This window comes from Nomascus leucogenys, chromosome X (assembly GCF_006542625.1).
Source record: "Nomascus leucogenys isolate Asia chromosome X, Asia_NLE_v1, whole genome shotgun sequence".
Classification (NCBI taxonomy): Eukaryota; Metazoa; Chordata; class Mammalia; order Primates; family Hylobatidae; genus Nomascus; species Nomascus leucogenys.
The window spans coordinates 103401574-103423162 of record NC_044406.1 but is presented as its reverse complement, the minus strand read 5'-3'; positions in this window follow the sequence as shown (position 1 = coordinate 103423162).

The following is a 21589-nucleotide window of genomic DNA, read 5'->3' as shown; positions in this document are numbered from 1 at the left end:
TTGCAAAACCGATTAACTTCCTGCCATCTATTGTGAACTATTAATTGTATCTATCATGTAAAGATAAAGATTTAAAGATTTTTACAACCTTTAAAGATGCAGTTCATAAAACATTGATCTGTGCCATAACAGCCCAAACCCATTGCTTTGTATTGAGCATTGTTTTTAGTTAGCCACATTATAACTTGTGTTGTGGCCAAGTCAATTAATCAAAATACAACTTACTGGGAAGAAAGGACAAAAAGGTGAGGAGATGAGGTGGAAATAAAAATCTGTGTTTATTTTCAAAACAAAATGAAAATTATGGAAACAGCCAGGTTTGGGAGCCTCTAAATAAATGTCTTTTGAAAATTGTATTTTGTAGGAAACAAAATTTAGTTTAACCAGTAGAAGTAACTTTTTTATATGAAGTCGTGTGCTTCCAATCAATATGGTTTACTTCAGTGTATTATTATTTGAATGAGTGGCAGAAAGAAACGTAAAAGTGAATAAATTGTAAATTTAAACTATCACAGAATATCTGATATTCTGAATATGAGAACAAGACTAAGCAGACCACAGATTCACTGTTTGGCCTTGGCCTAGGGAAATAATGCAATCTAATATTTTCATGACACACCAATCCATGTAGAAATAACATGTTGTTTTGAAGGTGGACTGGGAAAGGGTGGAGCGGAAGAATTAAGAATTTTTTTTCATTTATGATATGTGTGATGAAAGATATTTATAATTCATAGTCCAAGGGAACCAATCAAAAGCCTATGTATCCAGCTAATTCAAGAGTTCTATATTTAGAATATATTTAGAATCCCAGGTACAACACTGCAGAAGTTGAATTTATACAACATTTTCAGAAACATTTAGCTGACATAATATACCACGTGACTAATAATCATAGAAGTTAAGTAGAATTTTCAAGATCCAAGGCTATATCTACCATAATAATAGAGAGACAGTTGAGAAATGTAATCATGACTATGATTAAGTGGTATAAATAAGAATAAATATAGAACTATTGAATGAAATACATGAAAACTGAATTGGACATTCTTTTATTAATTTTAGATTTATTGTTTAAATTACTACAGCTTATTATACTGGGTTATATAATGTTTACCTAAAATTAATGTTCACCTGGAACCTGTGCATATGACCTTATTTAGAAATAGAGTCTTTGCAGATACAATCAAATTAATATGAGGTCTTACTGCATTAGGATGAGCCCTAATCTGATGCTTAGTGTTCTTATAAGAAAAGGGAAGTTTGGACACAAACACACAGAAGGAAGATGGCCATATTAAGAAGGCTGCAGAGATTGCAACTATGCTGCCATACATCAAGGAATGCCAAAGTTTGCCAGCAAATACCAGAAGCTAGAAAAGGCAAGGAAGGATTCTTCCCTAGAGACTTCAGAGGGAACATGGCCATGCTGACACCTTTATTTTGAACTTGTAGCCTCCAGAACTGTGAGAGAATATATTTCTGTTGTTCTAAGCCCCTCAGTTTGCTGTGATAGCCCTAGAAAATTAATATAGTTATGTTCCTTGTATTATGTTTACAATATGATGTCAAAGTGTTAGAGGATTAATTTAACTTTGTAAGACAGAATTCCTGCAAGGGAAAACTCTATAAATTTGATTCCAATGATGGTAAACGGAGACAAGAACTAAAGAAATGAGTATATTGTCTAGGATGCTGCATGAAGGGTGTGGCAAAACCACATAGGAGAGAGAAGCATAGGCCAATAAAAATATTCTCTGGGAGGCTAATTCCCCAAATTATCTGAGGTCTGCAACAAATCCTAGGAATATCCATAAGAGCTTTTAAAGGTATGGTGAACAACCATCTCAGTTGTCCCAAGACTGAGAGGTTTCTCATAACATGAGACTTTCAGTGTTAAAACTGAGATAGTTTTGGGCAAACTGGGATGAGTTGATAATTCTATTAAAGCTATGTACAGAATAAGAAGATGGCTAAGAAACATATTTGCTTGCCGTTTGAGGTAGATCAGGTAATGTTTATAAATAATGGAGGGAAATTATTTAGCTCTTGACTCTTATGTTCTCTGTCAAGGAGAATTATTTTCACATAGAAAAGGAGAAAACTAAGATGGCTACAAGGAACTTGAACTTGGTGCAGAGCTAGAGAGCACATAACTTATAAAACTGGTCCACATTTTCTTCATTCAGTATCCAATTCACCAGGCAACATATAACTTTAACTCCCGGGAAATCACAGTAAGTGGTGTTTCTCACTGTCCACTTGGGATCCTGCAATCAAAGGGGATGAATGGCAATGATGAAACCCATCATTGGCATTGTCTTTCCCCCTTTCTCCTCAAGCTACGCTGCAGAAACTCTGTAGCCCCACTACTTTGCAATGCTCCTGCCCTCCCAGGTTCCACGATCCTAGGACTGTTTAACATGACTGACTTTGCAGCCTTCAGGCTCAGATGAATAACATCTTCAGGGCATTGACAGATAGGACATTGCTTAATAATCCTGAAGGCAACCATAACGATCTACTTTTCTATTAACATTGCCGTATTGAAGCCTTTATTAATCTTCTGTGTATGCAATGGTTTTTATGAACATGTTTAATAGAATTAAATGCTTTAGTATCTCCCTTTTATAAATCGGGTGATAGAAAATTATAGATGGGCTAAAAGCATCCAATTTTTAACAAAAAACAGTGAGCCTGACATTGATCCTGAGCCAAATTCTAGAATACTTTATTAAAAGCATAGTGAGCCACTAGATGCAATTGTCACTGGTATCTATCTCATTTGAGCCTACTAAAAATAAGTGATACCAAGATAAACTTATACCCTTTTTGACAAGATAACTAGTTACCTTGTCTACTAAAGTTAACTCGAATGATATATCAGGGGAATTCATTAAATAAGTGAATCCAAACTGTATCAATGAGAATTGATTTGATATTTGATTAGGTAAGTAATGAGATACATGTGGACAAATGGAGAAATGTGGCTAGTTGTTAGTACAGTTGAGAGAATTGTTAACTGCTGAAGTGGCCCCAACCAAAGAGGCTGATTAGTATGTTGCTATTCTGAAGAAAAATTTTTAGTGAAGAATCTGTCCTCAGCCTGATCCTCCCAACAATTTGTTAAATTCTTGTGTTGTGTGAATGACATAATCATATAATCCATATGTGTGAAGGAATTAGGAAGAATAGTAAATACATTAAAGGACATAATGAGGTTTGATGAGATCTGAATATGCTAGAGTGATGATGGCCAATGATAACAAGATATAATTAAATGTGGATAAATGCCAGGTTATATACTTATGTCCAGAAAACCAACTGCATATGTATCAGTTTGAGAATACAATCTCTATAAGTAAAAGACTTAAACATTTTCACTGATCATTATCAGTCACTTCTACAATGTATCTGCTAAGAAAGCTAATGTAACCCTAAGTTATATTAATAAAAATATAGTGTCTGGATGGAAGGATGTGATAGGTCCATAGTCTCATTAGTTTCTTGTGCTTCACAGAGTGCATCCAGAGTATTGTGTTAAATTCTGGGCCCTTCCCTCTAAGTGAGTATTTCCTTCTAAATGTACACCTTAAGGCAACAATTTCAATCCCATCTGGAAATTAATAATTCTCAAATGTATATCAGCAGCCACAATTTTTCTCTAGTTCTCACATCTATATTTCTCCATTTCCAACTGCTTACTAGTTGTCTGTAGTTGTTATGCACTTGACATCTCAAATTCAAGAAATCAAAAATGAAAATTATCATCTCCACCGCTTATGCTACCATCTACTACCACATCAATGCTCACACAATGACATCTATTTTTCCATTGATATTTTTATTATCTGAGTATGGCTCCCACATGCTTTAACCAGAAATCCGGGAACCAGAGTTGATTCCTTTAACCTTACTCCACACAACCAATATTTATCATTACATTTTGCCATTTCTACTCTTGAATCTTTCTTCAACCCCTCTATTCTCTTCATCTCCACTTAACACTGCCTGAATTTGACACTTTAGTATATTATTTCTTATTCAGTTTAACTATAGTTTCCCTCGTGCTTCCCTCGTGCTTTTGCATTTACTGGTATTTACACCTACAATAAATACAATATTGGACATTGGGCTATGCATTAGAGATAAAAACTCATTTTTGCCCTTAATTCTCTCATAGTTATGTGGAAGAAAAAGCCACGTAAATTATTATAATACATGTGATGTAAAAATGGAGATTTTTACGAAGGTTCAGAGGAGAAGACTACTGTAAGTCAGTAGGAAATCTACATACAGGGTAGAAAATTATCTTGGAGAAAATGAGACCCGAACTTGGAGTAAATAAGTATTAACCAATAATTTATGATAGAGAGTATACAGCATGAGCAAAGTTATGAAGGTAATGAATAGAAAGGTATATGTAGGAAACACAAAGCGTTTGATATTGATATATGGCAGAGTGAGAGATAGAAAGCTGACATTAGCTAAGACTGCAGAGGCAGGCAGGAGCTATCTTACAAGGATCATGGTAAGAAACTTGGATATTATTCTGTGAGCATCAGAGAGCCAGGAAATAATTTTAGTAACAAAAATGTAATTATCTGATTATCATTTCTTAAAAAATGTAGGGGTCTTTGATAATGGTGTTTTATATTTTAGCATTATTTTTAACAGCTTTAGTGAGGTATAATTCACAGACTACATACTTTACACATTTAAAGTTTACAGTTAAATGTTTTTTAGTATGTTCACAGATATGTGCAACCATCATGATAGTCAATTTTAGAACAGTTTAGTTACCTCAAAAATAAACCCCTTCATTTTTAAAGAGTGTTTAGGCTACAACTTTATTCTCCTTTACAGATAAAGATGGTTTCTTTGGGCAGAAATTAGGAGCTATCTATTTTATGGCCTGTTACTACCTCTAGGCTAAATACTTGAGTCATGGTTCTGGAGCTAGGTGTTGGGACAATGGCAAGCTTCTTCCTGAGTGACATCCCTGCTCTAGCTGTTGAGAGCACTCAGTAGAGAGGGTGGACAGCAGACTGAGATAACCTCAACTTGCTGGCATGGGATTGCCACATCACAAGCAAGGCCAAGAAAGGTAAGGGCCCTAGTATTCTCAGAGTACTAATCAAAGTATAGCCCCTTTCCCACGAGTGGGACAGGCGGAGGGGAACCCCAACTTCTTAATCACACTCGTCTAGGACTTACCCACACTATCAGGTAGCAAGGAACAGGATGAAAAATGCTAATACCTTGTTCCCCCTAAAAATAAGGCCTCTGTCTAGGCATTGTGGGGACAGGGAGTCCAGTGTTCTTAGCTGAAGCAGTCTGAGTAAAGTTTCTGTCTTGCTAGGCTGGGGTGGGGGAAGAAGTGGTCTTGGATCAAATATCACAGTCTCTGGCCTTTATTTCTGAATTTTCATGTATATTCTGGAACATATTTTTTCTTCATTTGCTATTTGCCTTTAGGAACATTTCCAGAGATGTTAAATGTTTCTGATTGTTTGTTTTTAGTTTTCTCCAGTTTCACTGGGGACTGTATCAGTGGAACTCCTAATGCCTTTGTGCCAGAAGTCAAGTTCCCTGACTGGTATTTGATATAGATCATTTTGGTAACTGTGAGAAGAGTTGATGAGTGATGAAAATAACTAGAGTCAGGGAGGTGAGTTAAGGCTTGGCTGTGTAAGTCCAAGGTATAGATGATGAGATCCTGAACTTAGGGCAGTTATATAAGACAGATTTGAAAGAGAGAAAGAGGCAAATAAATATGTAGGATTTGGTGGCGTATGTATAGAAAAATAAAGCAAAGTCAGAAATTCTCACACATTTCTAATGTAGATGATTCTGTCGGTAGAGCTAGTTCCATGTCAGTAATGAACATGGGATAAGGACTTTGGTTTGGACATACTGAGTTTAAGGTGATTGTGGACCATCTAGGTAAAAATGTCAAGTAGGCATTTTACACATACGTACAAAGCTTAGTCTGGGATGCAGATATATGTTCCAAAGTTATCAACATTTAAGATGACAATAAATACCACAAAAGTAAATGAAATTGCTAAAGTAAATGAAATTTCTCATTTTCTCATAAAATGAGAAAAGCCATGTATATGGGACAGAGCCATACAGAACAACAATGAAGGAAAAGAGGCAGAACCAGAAGGAGCCCCTGAAAGGGAGAAAGAATGATTAGAGCAGAGTGTGATGTAATAGAAACTTAGTGCTTCAAGAAGGAAGTAATCAACTTGTCTGATGTAGCAGAGAGGTCACACAGCATAAGGATTTTAAAATACCAATTGAATTTAGCAATCTCTGCTCTCTGTCCCGTTGTTCAAATGAAAAATTCCCACGGAACATTTAAAACACTTCTCAGTCATAACACACTAATCTTCTCTGAACATTTTCCCTCTCACTCCCTCTCCCTTGTGTGTTCCAGGTAGATTTAGATTCTCCTTCCTTTATGTTCTTTAATGATCTCATTTGTAATTTTATTATAGCAGTTGTTACAAAGCTTTGTATATATTTGTCCTCTTACACATCCTCCCCCATTAGACTAAAAGTGTCCTGAGAGGTGGAAAATTTTATACTCTTCACTACAGTGTCATTTCACCGAGCACAGTGCCTGATACACAGAAGGTACAAAATAAGTATTTGCTAGTGTATGAGATGACTTGAAGTAATAGTTTATAGAAGACAGTTGAAGGAACTGAAAATATTATACCAAAACTTATACCAAGCAAATCTTATACCAAGATTTGACCACTAATAGTCAGAAATTTGAAGTGTTGACACATGGAAAAGGGATTTATCTTTTTCTTAGTGGCCTCTAAGACTAAGATGAATATGAATCTTCACAAAAAGAGAATTTGTTTAGTTCAACAAATAATTTACTAAATTATCAATTCAAGCATCAATTGCACTGTGTTTAAGAAAGTAGTAATTTCCTGCCATTGAAAGTGTCTAGTAATAAGATAGATGACTCTTTATGGGGCATATTACACAGGGCATTTGTGATTGAATTTGAGGAACATAAAATATTTCTAATACACCCTGGCTATTTTTATTATCATGTTTTATCATTCCATGTAATATCAGTCGTGGACATGCATCCAGATCAATGGACAATAGTTTTGGTATCTTAGTCTCAGAAAAATATGAAAATATAATCAGGGTGCTGAAAATTAGCAAATCAAAATCAGGATGTTTAGTCAAATTTGAATTTTAGGAAAAAAAGAACAGTATTTTAGTATATCTATATTTTATGTAACGTTTGGAATGAACTTAGGCAAAAAAAAAACCAAAATAGTTGTTGGCCCGGCACGGTGTCTCACGCCTGTTAATCCCAGCACTTTGGGAAGCTGAGGTGGGCAGATCACAAGGTCAGGAGATCAAGACCATCCTGGCCAACATGGTGAAACTCCGTCTCTACCAAAAATTAGCTGGGAGTAGTGATGGTGCCTGTAGTCCCAGCAACTTGGGAAGCTGAGGCAGGAGAGTCGCTTGAACCCGGGAGCTGGAGGTTGCACTGAGCCAAGATGGCACCACTGTACTCCAGCCTGGCAATGGAGTGAGACTCAGTCTAAAAAAAAAAAGTTGTTTATCTGAAATTTAAATTTAATTATCTTCAACTTTATGTGGTAACACCATTTGTGATGTCATACAGAAAATATTCAGCTGCTACTATCAATGAGTATAAGATACAGGTTGGATTTTTTGTAATTTTATAATTTTTGTGAGTACACTGTAGATGTAAATATTTATGGGGCATATGAGATATTTTGGTAGAGTAATGCAATGTGTAATAATCTCATCATGGAAAATTGAGTATCCATTCCCTCAAGCACATATCCTTTGTGTTACGAACAATCCAGTTGTATTCTTTTAGTTATGTTAAATGTACAATTAAAACATTATTGACTATAGTCCCCCTGTTATGCTGTTACATACTAGATCTTATTCATTCTTTCTAATTTTGTACCCATTAACTATCCCCTCCTCCCCAATGATCCCTCACTATCCTTCCCAGCCACTAGTAACCATTCTTCTATTCTCTGTTTCCATGAGTTCAATTGTTTTGATTTTTAGATCCCACAAATGAGTGACAACATGCGATGTTTGTCTGTCTGTGCCTGGCTTATTTCACTTAACATAATGACTTCCAGTTCCATCCATGTTGTTGCAAATGACTAGGTCTCATTCTTTTTGATGGCTGAATAATACTCCATTGTGTATAAGTACTACATTTTCTTTTTTTTTTTTTTGAGACAGAGTCTCGCTCTGTAGCCCAGGCTGGAGTGCAGTGGCGCAATCTCAGCTCACTGCAAGCTCCGCCTCCCGGGTTCACGCCATTCTCCTGCCTCAGCCTCTCCGAGTAGCTGGGACTACAGGCACCCGCCACCACGCCCGGCTAATTTTTTGTATTTTTAGTAGAGATGGGGTTTCACCGTGGTCTCGATCTCCTGACCTCGTGATCCGCCCACCTCGGCCTCCCAAAGTGCTAGGATTACAAGCGTGAGCCACCGCGCCCGGCCCATTTTCTTTACCCACTTATCTGTTGATGGACACTCAGGTTGCATCCAAATCTTGGGTATTGTGAATAGTGCTGTAACAAATATGAAAGTGCAGGTATCTCTTCAATACACTGATTTCCTTTCTTTGGGGTATATACCCAGTCTGTGATTGCTGGATCATATAGTAGCTGTATTTTTAGCTTTTTGAGGAGCCTGTTAACTGTTCTCCATAGTAGTCGTACTAATTTACATTTCCATCAACACTATATGGGCCTTCCTTTTTCTCCACAACATCACAAGCATTTGTTATTGCCTGACATTTGGATATAAGCCATTTTAACTGGGTGAAACAATATCTCATTGCAGGTTGGATTTGCATTTATCTGATGATCACCTTTTCATATGCCTGTTTGCCATTTGTATGTCTTATTTTGAGAAATGTCTATTTAAATATTTTGCCCATCTTAAATCAGATTATTAGAATTTTTCCTATAGTGTTAGTTGAGGTCTTTATATATTCTTGTTATTCATCCCTAGTCAGATGGGTAGTTTGCAAATATTTTCTTCCATTCTGTGGATTGCCTCTTCATTTTGTTGATTGTTTTCTTTAATGTGCAGAGGATTTTTATAATAACTTCATGTGATCCTATTTATCCATTTTTGCATTGGTTGCCTGTTCTTGTGGGGTATTGCTTAAGAAATCTTTGCCCTGGAGAAGAATTTGCCCTGGAAAATATCTTGGAGATTTTCTCCAATTACATCCTGTAGAAGTTTCATAATTTAAAGTCTTAGATTTAAGTCTTTAATCCATTTTGATTTGATTTCTGTATGCAACAACAGATAAGGATCCAGTTTTACTCTTCTGCATATAAATATTCAGCTTCCCCAGCACCATTTATTGAAGAGACTCTTTTTCCCAGTGTATGTTCTTGGCACCCTTATCAAAAATTACTTCACTATAGGTGTGTAAATTTTTTTCTGAGTTCTCCATTCTGTTCCATTGGTCTATGTGTCTGTTTTTATGGCAGTACCATGCTGTTTTGGTTACTATACCCCTTTCATATAATTTGAAGTCAGGTAATGTGATTTCTCCAGTTTTATTCTTTTCGCTTAGGATAGCTTTGACTATTCTGGGTCTTTTGGGGTTTCATATAAATTTTAGCATTTTTTTTCTATTTTGGTAATGAATATCATTGGTATTTTGAAGGAGATTGCATAGAATCTGTATATTGCTTTAGGTAGTGTGGACATTTTAACAATATTGATTCAATCGATCCACGAACATGAATTATCTTTCCATTTTTTGGTATCTTCTTCATTTTTGTCATAAGTGATTTATAATTTTATAGTTTCCATTATAGAGATCTTTCAATTCTTTAGTTAAAGTAATTTCTAAGGGTATACTTATATTTGTGGCTATTGTGAATTAGATTACATTTTTCTTTTTCAGATTGTTCACTGTCACCATATAGAAATGATACTAATTTTTATGTTGATTTTGTATCCTGCAACTTTATTGAATTTGCTTACTAATTTTTTTCATTGAATCTTTTGTTTTTTTCCAAATATAAGATTATGTCATCAGAAAACAAGAATAATTTGATTTCTTCCGTTCCAACTTGGATACCCTTTGTTTCTCTTGTCTGACTGCTAAAGCTAAGACTTTTGATACAATGTTGAATAACAGTTGTGAAAATGGCCATCCTTGTTGTTTTCCAGATCCATTGTTTGTCTGTCATATATAGCTTTTATTATGTTGAGATATGTTTCTTCTATCCCCAGTTTTTTGAGGTTATCCGGAGGGAAGTTGAATTTTATCAAATGCTTTTTCAGCATCATTTGAGTTAATCATGTATTTTTTCCTTCATTCTGTTGATATGATGCATCACATTCATTTAATTGTGTATGTTGAACTGTCCTTGCATGCCAGGGATAAATCCCACTTGGTCATGATGCACAGTCTTTTAAGTGTGTTATTGAATACACATTGCTAGTGTTTTTTTTGAGAATTTGTGCATCAATTTTCTTCAGAGATATTGGCCTGTGTTTCTTTTTTTATGCATCTTTGTCTGGTTTTTGTATCAGAGTAATACTGGCCTTGTAGAATGAGTATGGAAGTATTTTCTTCTCTACTTTTCAGAATATTTTGAGTAGGATTGGTACTCATTCTTCTTTAAATGTTTCATAGAATTTAGTGGTGAAGCCATTGGGTCCCAGGCTTTTTTTTACTGGCCAACTTTTTATTATGGTTTTGATCTTATTACTTGTTATTGGTGTGTTCAGGTTTTGGATTTCTTTCTGGTTCAATCTTGATAAATTGTGTGGACTTGGAAATTGTCCATTTCTTCTAGATTTTCTGATTGATTGGAATTTAGTTGTCCATAGTAGCCATTAATTATCCTTTGAATTTTTGCAGTATCAGTTGTAATAGCTCCTTTTTCATTTCTGATATCATTTATTTGTATAAGCTCTCTTTTTTCTTAGTTTGGTTACAGGTTTGTCAATTTTATTTTTTCAAAAAAAAAAAACAACTTTTTTCCATTGATCTTTTGTTTGTTTTCTTCATTTCAATTTCATTAATTTCTGATCTAATCTTTATTATTTCTTTTCTTGTACTAATTTTATAATTGGTTTGCTCTTGCTTTTCTTGTTCTTTAAGATGCATCATAAGACTGTTTATTTGAAGCTTTTCTTTTTTGATGTAGGCACTCATAACTATAAGCTTTCTTCTTAGTATTGCTTTTGCTATATGACAGGGGCTTTGCTATGTTGTAATTCCATTATCATTTGTTTCAAGGCATTTTTTCACATTTCTTCTTAATTTCTTTATGGAGGACTGTTTTTTTAGGAGGGTATTGTTTAATTTCCATGTATTTTTATAGTTTCCAAAGTTCCTGTTGTAATTAATTTCTAGTTTTATTCCACTGTAGTCAGAGAAGATACCTGATATTATTCCAATTACTTGGAATGTTTAAGACTTGTTTGTGAGCTAACACGTGGTGTGTCCTTGAGAATAATACGTGTGCTGAGGTAAAGAATATGTTTTCTGCAGCTGTTGCATGAAATGTTCTGTAAATATCTATTAAATCTATTTTATCTATAGTACAGATTCAGGCCAATGTTTCTTTGGTAATTTACTGTCTGGAAGATCTGTGCAATGCTGAAGGTGGAGTGTAGAAGTCTCCAGTTATTATTGTATTGGAGCTTATGTCTCTTTAGCTATAATAGTATTTTCTTTATATATCTGAGTACTCCAGGGTTGGGTGCATATATATTTATAATTGTTATATTCTCTTGCTGAATTGACCCCTTTATCATTTTATAGTAACCTTCTTTGTCTCTTCTTATATTTTTTTCTTTAAATCTATTTTGTTTTATATATGTATAGTGACTCCTGCTCTTTTTTTTGGTTTTCATTGGCATGGAATGTCTTTTTCTATCTCTTTATTTCCAGTCTATGTATGTTTTCATGTGAGAAATACATTTCTAGTAGGCAACAGATTAATGGTTCTTGTTTTTTCACCCATTCAGCCACTCTATCTTTTTTTTTTTTTTTTTTTTGAGACGGAGTCTCGCTCTGTCCCCCAGGCTGGAGTGCAATGGCGGGATCTCCGCTCACTGCAAGCTCCGCCCCCTGGGTTCATGCCATTCTCCTGCCTCAGCCTCCCAAGTATCTGGGACTACAGGCGCCCGCCACAACGCCCTGCTAATTTTTTGTATATTTAGTAGAGACGAGGTTTCACCGTGTTAGCCAGGATGGTCTCGATCTCCTGACCTCGTGATCCACCCGCCTCGGCCTCCCAAAGTGCTAGGATTACTGGCTTGAGCCACCGTGCCCGGCCTCTATCTCTTTTTATTAGATGGTTTAGTAAATTTATGTTGGTATTATTTGTAAGTAAGGACTTACTCCTGACATTTTGTTATTTGTTTTCTGGTTGTTTTGTGATCTTCTCTTCCGTCTTTCTTTCCTTTCTGTCTTTTTTTAGGAAAGTGATTTCCTGGGGTGATATAATTTAGTTTCTTGCCTTTTATTTTTTGCGTGTCTACTGTATGTTTATTGATTTGAGGTTTACATGAGCCTTGCAAATATTATAACCCATTATTTTAACATGATAACAACTTAACAATATTTGCATAAACAAGCAAAAAGAAAACTAATAAAAACTCTATGTCATAACTTGGTCCCCCTGCTTTTTAACTTTTTGTTATTTCTATTTGCATCCATTATACTGTCAATGTCTGTAAAGTTGTTGTAGTTATTATTTTTGATTGGTTCATGATTTAGTCTTTCTACTTAGGGCAAGAGTAGTTTATACACCACAGTCACAGACATTTGCTTGGATACCTTCTTTTACTTGGATACCTTCTTTTACTTGTATTTTCATACATTTCTCTAGGTTTAGGAACTTCTCTGATATTGTCCCTTTAAATAAAATTTCTACCCCTATCTCTTTCTTTACCTTGTCTTTAATGGCAATAACTCTTATGTTTGCCTTTTGAGGCTTTTTGGATTTTTTTAAAAATTTTATAGGCATGCTTTATTGCTTTTATTCTTTTTTTTTTCTTTTATCTCCTCTGACTGTGTATTTTCAAAGCACCTGTTTTCAGTCTCACTAATTCTGTCTTCTGCTTGATCAGTTGTGCTATTCAGACTCTGATGCATTCCTAAGTATGTCAATTGAATTTTTCAACTCCAGAATTTCTGCTTGACTCTTTTAAATTATTTGAATCTCTTCATTAAATTTATCTGATAGAATCCTGAGTTTCTTCTCTGTGTTATCTTCAATTTTTTTGAGTTTCCTCAAAATAGATATTTTGACTTCTCTGTTTGAAAGGTCCCATATCTCTGTTTCTCCTGGACTGGTTCATGGTGCCTTATATAGTTCATTTGGTGATGTCATGTTTTCCTGGATGGTTCTGATGCTTGTAGATGTTCATTAGTATCTGGGCATTGAAGAGTTAGGTATTTATTGTAGTCTTCACAGTCTGGGCTTATTTGAGCCTGTGATTTTTGGAAGGGTTTCCAGGTATTCAAAGGGATTTGAGCCCCAAGCCAGATAGTACTGTGGGTTTTGCAGACTCATAAAAGTATTGCTTTGGTGGTCTTGGATAAGTTCTAGGGAAATTATATAGATTACCAGGCAGAGATCCTTGTTCTTTTTCTCACTTTCTCCAAAACAGTTTCTTTCTCTCTGCTGAGCCACCTGGAACTGAGGCTCTGGTGATACAAGTACCTTTGTGGTCACCAACAACTGGGACTGCCCCAGGCCCCAGGCGTGTCCAGAGATGCTGTCTGGCAGGCAGGGATTGGAATAAAAGACCTTAGCAACTTACCTAATATTCTATTCTATTGCAGCCAACCTGGCACTCAAACAGCAATAGAAATTCCTTCTCACTCTTCCCTCCCCTTTCCACAGACAGAAGAGCTTTTCACTGTGGCCACCATTACCAATCCATTGGAGGGTTCTGCCAGGCCACCACCAATGTTCAGTTAAAGCCCAAGGGCCCTTCTTTCAGCTTTTGGTGAATGCTGCCAGGCCTAGAACTCTCCCTTCAGGGAAATGGGCTCCCCACTGGGCCAGGGCAGGTACAGGAATGCTGTCCAAGAGCCTAGGCCTATACTCAGGAATCCCAAGAGACTGCTTGTTGCTTTACCCCAAGGTGGCCAAGCTGGTACCTAGGGTGCAAGACAAATTCCCCTTTACTTTTCTCTCTGCTTTTCTCAAACAGAAGGACTCTTTCTTTAACCATAGCCACCACAGCTGGGAATGTGCTGGGTCACCCCTGAAGCCAGAACTTCTCAGAGCTTTAAAGTGCATGGCATGCTCCCTCAGTATGGCTGCTGGTTATTCAGGACCCAAGGACTCTTTAGTAAGCTGGTGATGAATCCTGCCAAGACTGAGTCATTCCCTTCAAGGCAGTGGGTTTCCTTTTGGCCCAGAGTGTGTCTAGAAATGTTATCTGAGAGCTAGGGCCTCATGACTCTGCCTGTTGCCCTATCCTACTGTGGCTGAGCTGGTAGTCAAAAAGACAAAGGCTTCTTTATTCTTCACTGTCGTCTCCTTAAGCAGAAGGAAAAAGTGACTTTCGTTGCTGTGAGCTGTGCTGCCCGCAGTTGGGGAATGGATGGCACAGGCACTCTTTTAGCCATGCCAGCTAGTATCTCCCTGGGTCATGTGCCACACTAGTTCACTGGCGCTAAGCCCAGCCTAGTACTATGAATTGCCTAGAAACTGAAGTCCTTGTGTCCTAGACTGTCTTTCAAGTTTACCTAGGACCCCAGAGCATTTTAGCCCATGATGACGAGGCTTGCTGAGAAACCCAAGTTCTGACTCTTGGGATAGATGACATCCCCTCTGGCTAGGACTGGTCCAAATGCTTGCTCTGTGCATGTGACTTGACTGAGCCCAGCATGGCTTATTCTCTGCTGTGCCAAAGCAGCACTGAGTTGAATGTAATGTTCTTCAGTTGTTGCACTCTCCCTTGTCAAAGTGCACAGATTCTCTTTCCATGGCTGCAAGGGGATAAGGGAAGGGTGGCATCAGCAATCAAAGACTATCTTTCTTGCCCTCTTCAATGCATCTTTTGGTGACATGAAGTTAAAACCAGGTACTGTGATTACTTGCTTGATTTTTGATTGTTGTGATGGTGCTTTTCTGTGTGTAGATACTTGTTAAAATCTGGTTTAATTAATCTACATATACAGTCTCTCAACATTCAAAATGAAAAATATTTGGGATGAGATTGGAAATTGGCCAGAGACAGAAAAGGTATGAGAAGAAGACTTTTCACTACACGCGTTTTTATATTTAATTTTTGCATCATGTGATCATTTTCAAAATTGTTGCAGGAAGAATGCCATAATGGTTATCTTTGGTTGAGTAATGCATATATTATAAAATATGTATTTTTATCACTTCCACTTGGACCTATCCATCAGAAACAGAGACACATATGTCTTTGAATAGTATATTGGGCTAGATTATTGAAGTGCCAATGACATTTGTCAATACAGAAAAGAGCTTACTCTTTTAAACTAAACGTCAAAATATCCAAAATATTAATATATTAATATGAAGCTTTAAGTTGTTTCTATGAACATATATTTATGTGAAATTATTGACTTGTTCTAAAACTTTTGGTCTGTAACATTACCGTTTTCCTCTCATAGGAGACACCACATTTCAGTGACTTTGCTTTTTAGTAACTATAATTTTAAAATTTCTCATTGTTAGTTCTACCTCACCTCACCTTGCTCTTCCTGCCTCATCTCTCTGTGCTGTACATACTATCTCTATTAACCTATCACTTTCAGTATGAGTATACACACACATGCAAGCATACACATCTACATAGAATTGTGTATGTCTACTTCCTGATTCTACTGTGAGTTACTGTTGGAGAAATCAGCCTACTTAAACTTTCATGTACTCTTAGTTTACCAACTTCCTTCTAGTTAAAAATACCAATAAACTAACAGATTACTTTTATAATTTACTAATATATAAAATGATAGCAAGGTGATTTGCAGTATGCACTGTTGGAAAATGACTATTATCTCTTTCTTATGCTCTGTGGGACTAGTTTAGGAGTGAGTAAATTCTTTAATAGTTTTTTATTTTTATTTTTTGTGGGTACATAGTAGGTGTATATATTTGTGGGGTACATGAGATGTTTTGAGATAGGCATGCAATGTATAATAATCACATCATGGAAAATGGGATATCAATTCTCTCAAGCATTACCGTGCTCAAGCATTACACATGAGAGTGGAGATATCTATTCCATATACTGATTTCTTTCTTTGGAGTATATACCTAGAAGGAGGATTGCTGGATCCTATGGTAACTCTATTTTTAGTATTTTGAAGAACTTCCAGCTGTCCTCCATAGTGGTTATATTAATTATATACTGTTAGTGGGTTGTACATTCCCATCAACAGTGTATAAGAGTTCCCTTTTCTCAACATCCTTGTCAGCATTTGTTATTGCCTATTTTTTGAATACAAGCCCTTTTAACTGGGGTGAGATTATATCTCATTTTAGTTTTGATTTGCATTTCTCTGATGATCAGTGATGTTGAGCACATTTTCATATGCCTGTCTGCCATTTGTATGTCTTCTTTTGAGAAATGTGTATTCAAATATTTTGCCCATTTTGGGGTTGGATTATTAGATATTTTCCTATGGTGTTGTTTGTGCACCTTACATCTTCTGATTATTAATTACTTATCAGAAAAGTAGTTTACAAATATTTTCTCCCATTCTGTGGATTTTCTCTTTACTTTGCTGATTGGATCCTTTGCTATGCAAAAGCTTTTTAATTTGATGTGATCTCACTTGCCCATTTTTACTTTGGTTGCCTGTGCTTGTGGGGTATTACTCAGGAAATCTTTGCCAAAACCAATATCCTGGAGATTTTACTCAATGTGTTTGTTGTAGTAGTAGTTTCATAGTTTGAGTTACTAAATTTAAGTCTTTAATGCTTTCTGATTTTATTTCTGTATATGATGAGAGATAAGTGTCTAGTTTCATCCTTCTGCATATGGACATCCACTTTTCTCAGCACCACTTATTGAAGAGATGGTCTTTTCCCCAGTGTATGTTCTCGGCACCTTTGTTGAAAATTACTTCACTGTAGGTGTGTAGATTTATTTCTGGGTTCTCTATTCTATTCTATTAGTATATGTATCTGATGTGTCTGTTTTTATACCAGTACCATGCTGTTTTGGTTACTATAGCTCTTTTGTATAATTCAAAGTCAGGTAATGTGATTCCTCCAGTTTTGTTCTCTTTGCTTAGCATAGCATTAACTATTCTTGGTCTTTTGTGATTTTGTACTAATTTTAGAATTGTTTTCTCTATTTCTGTGGAGAATGTCAATTGGTATTTTGATAGGGATTGCATTGAATCTGTAGATTGCTTTGTGTGGTGTGAGCATTTTAACAATATTGATTCTCATGAGTGGGTAGATATTGATAATATGAATGTTGATGGTTGGGATTTTATCAGAAAGTGGTGGTTGAGTATACAGAAAGGCCCATCAGATAGGGAACGTGATTATTGAGAGACATAATGCAGGAGATGTCAATCTGTGGCAGGTGGTAGATTGATGTTAGCTCTTCCATGGACATTTGCCTAATCCAAGGATCGTGTTCATTTTCATAAATTAGGGACATTTTAGCTATAGGATTTTTTACATCATCCTGAAAGTAGAAAATACATTGTTTGAGGATGGGTAAAGAACAAGGTCTTCTTTTTTCTTATGTCAGATAGTCACCTATATTAGTTCTGTTATGAAAGGAGAACCCCCAATAGTGGATATTTGCTTATCATTTGTTGGCATCACTCAGTCTTACTTCAGGCAATATTAAAGAAGTAGTGAGAGGAAGGTGTTGGGATCTTGTTGCAGGGCTACATGTGAGCATCCAATCAGTGCTGACAGAGCTGAGGGTTTAGCTTTCTGTGTGAGTCCATTTTGTATTGCTGTAACAGAATAGCTGAGATTGGGTAATTTATAGAGACAGAGGTTTATTTTGCTCATGATTCTTCAGACTGGGAAGTTCAAGGATATGGTGCTAGCTTCTGAAGAGGGCTTTCCTGCTGCATAATAATGGGGCATAACATCAAGGAGAAGCATACATGTGTGAATGGCCTAAACACAAAGAGCATCCTTGCTTTATAAAAAAACCTACTCTTATGGGAACTAATCCATTCCTGTGATAATTAATCCAGTTTCTTGAGAGCAAACATTCACCCTCTACAATGAGAACAGCACCAAGCCATCCTGGAGGGCAAGGCCCCCATGACCCAAATGCCTCTCATTGGTCCCCACCTCTTTAAGATTACACCTTCCAATATTGCCACACTGGGAATTAATATTTCAGCATGAGGCTTCATATTCAAACCATGAAACCATACTCTCAAGGTTGATAGAGCTGAGGAGATAGCTATATGGATACAGGATAAATATGATTTAAATAGTTCAGTCAGGTAAAGAGAATCCAGCCAATCAAAACTGAGTAAGACGGAAGAGAATTATGTAGGTGTGTGGTAGTCATCATCTGGAAGATCTGTGTATAAGGAGAGACTTCAGCTAACAAGAGTAAGGTAGAGCATTAGCTGTTTTCTTCCTCACAACCTCCCATCTAGCTACTGTGCTGGTTGCAGTTCAGAGAAAGCTCCCCACATTTAAGTGGATCAGGGTACCAAGCAACTTGGTTGACTAACTAATGATAGTAGTAACAGTGGGTATCTTTTGGGATGTCCTTGTTAAGACACTCTGTTAAGTGCATTAAATGCCTCATCTTATTTAATATTCTCCAGGACCTTATGATGCATGATTAGTATTCCAATTTTACAGTTTTGAAAATTGAAGTTCAAATAAATTGAGTTATTTGCACAGAGTCTCATAGCAATTCAATGATAGAGTTAGGATATGAATGAAGAAGCCTGACTCCAGAACACAAGCTCTTCAAATTTAAGGGTCAAAGCAAAACATAAGAACTAAATCAGTACTGATATGACAGTAGCCAAGGAGAGCTGGAATCTTGGGGCAAACTAGGCACATAAGTATCTTTAGACACAAAATTAATGACATATGTAGTAAAACTAGAAAACAATTTAGGAACCCCAAACTTGTGACTAAAATCCAGACTGGGATGGTAGCTTACACCTAAGCCACAGTGATGATTGTGGCTTACATTATAGCTAAACTCTCTGTCTCAGTCAGGAGCTGGGGCATATATTTGCCTAATGGCAGCACCAATAAAACTCAGCTTTAAGGAACTGAGGAAAGCAAAGGCATCATTACAGTATAAAAAGCCCTGCTTTACCCAGCCTAGTGCAAATCCTTTTCACACAGAAAGGAGACCTAAAGTAGTGTCAACCTTGGGAGAAGGGAGAGTTTCCTGCATTTTCTTTTGCCCGGAAGTCCTGTTCTTCTGTATTTTTAATTCAGTTTGCATTATCTTCCTTTGTATCTAGGCATTCCTATTTGATAATGACTATATCTTTTAGGTCATTGTAGTACCTTTCAATAAATGACTTAGAATTTGTTCAATTGAACCCCTTGTGGCCTGAAAGACTAAACGTTTTAAAAATGAATATCACTGAGAAACTACAGGGAAGCACAAACTCCTTTGTCTGATTGAAATCACTCCCCTACAGCACAACGTGGCCATCTAGCTTTCACCAGACAGAAACAGCTGTTGAAGAACCATTGTAGCTTTCTTTTATTTTGAATCACTAAGGACATTTCAGGAAAAGATTTTGAATTATGTATTAGAACATTTATTGGTATCAATCTATATCTGAACCCTCTGTGCTTCCTCCTTAAGCATTAGCACCCCTGTAGGTACTGAGAGGACTTTCCACCAGTGGCAAATAAGCAGAAGGCATGAGTCTGCAGCATTTGCTTTTCTATGTTTGGATAAGCAGTGAAAATAAAAATAAAAATTCATATGTGACCTGAGTCATTATGTACCTTTCTATAGTTTGAGTGCTATAGCACAAAGGGAGGCTGAAATCAGCACAGTTCCAAAACCCATAGGGATTCTGTGTTGTCACTTGTTCAGCAATCAGTTAATGGGCAAACCTTGCACAATAACTTGCTTACTAAGGAAATGTTCACTTCTCACACAGCACCAGACCCTGTAAGTTGAGAGACAAAAGTGAGATGAACTCTGTAGCTAAAGACTTGATCTGTTTTGGAAACTTTTCCAAATTCTCATAGTTTGTCTTATTTGATAGTTGCCTTGAGAGGTGACACTGTTGATAGGCAATTTGGTCAGTTATCAAGAAAGAAACATAGCAGCCATCTCAGTCTCCTTTTGCAGAGTTCTCTTGACAGATGCAGAAATCATCTGCATTGTGGAAGTTATCGGTCAGCTGGATGTTCTTGGGGGACAGGAAATAAGAAGTCATACTAATGGATGAATTAAGAAAGATCTCTTCAAAGATCATTCACGGCCTTTGGGCAGCCAAGAAAAACTGCTGGATACAATGACCTAAAATCTCTGCAAACATAAATCTGAAGGATCTTGTCAATTGTTTTGCAAAAAAATGCCACTGCTTTGTTAAAACCTAGAAGCTCCAGATTGAAATTAGTCCTGAAATAACCTGTTCCTTAGAGATAAAACCCTGATCAGATCACAGGACTCACCTCCCAGGGGAGAGTGTTGGAATTCCTATTTGAAGTGTATATTTGAGTGAAATTTTAATTGTGCTATAGTTCCGAGTTTGAATTCAGACAATCTATATTGAAATCCTAGCACACAGTTTACTAGTTTAGCAGTGGCAGTGCTTTTATCTCTGCCTTCCACTGCCCATAATTCCTATTAGCCACCAATTAAAGTTACACCCATAATCAAAGACAATGTGTTACTCTGCCAATAAAACTTCAAGACAAATCCCTTTACTCTTTCCTTTGTTTACCACTCCTAAATTTATTTTTTGCAGAGATTCTGGAGTTACTTTGTGAAATTGGTTAAGGTACTTAAACTTTTATTTAGAAAAAAGATATGACTTACTAACTTATGTTTCAATATTGGGAGGTTAAATTAAATAATATATGTAAAGAACATACCATAATGTTTGAGATATATTCTCCACTCAAATGGTAACTTATTATCCTCTTCTCAAATTTATATTACTAATATTATTAACAACAATAAATAAAACAATAGTCTTTATTTTTATTATTGGTTGTGTTTAGCTTGTCTCAAGTGTCATCCTCCTCCATGATTCTAAGTTACTTCTTAATGCTTCCTTTTTTGATTCCGATGATACTTCTGCCACATAGGGGACATCCACACCTGAAAGTGTCTGAACAATTAAGACTTATTGCATGCACATTTTTAACATTTCATATTAAGAATTCACTATTTGCATTACCACCTCAAATATCTACTTATCCCTACAATGTGCAAGGCTCTGGGCCAAGCAGTGTTACATTTAGACCACATTTGATTTGTTTAATAATGGCATTAATATTGAAAGGACTGAGGGAGATTAGGGTCAGGGAACTAGATGTCTCCCTTGTATTAGAGTAGGATCTGGTGAGGCAAACTCA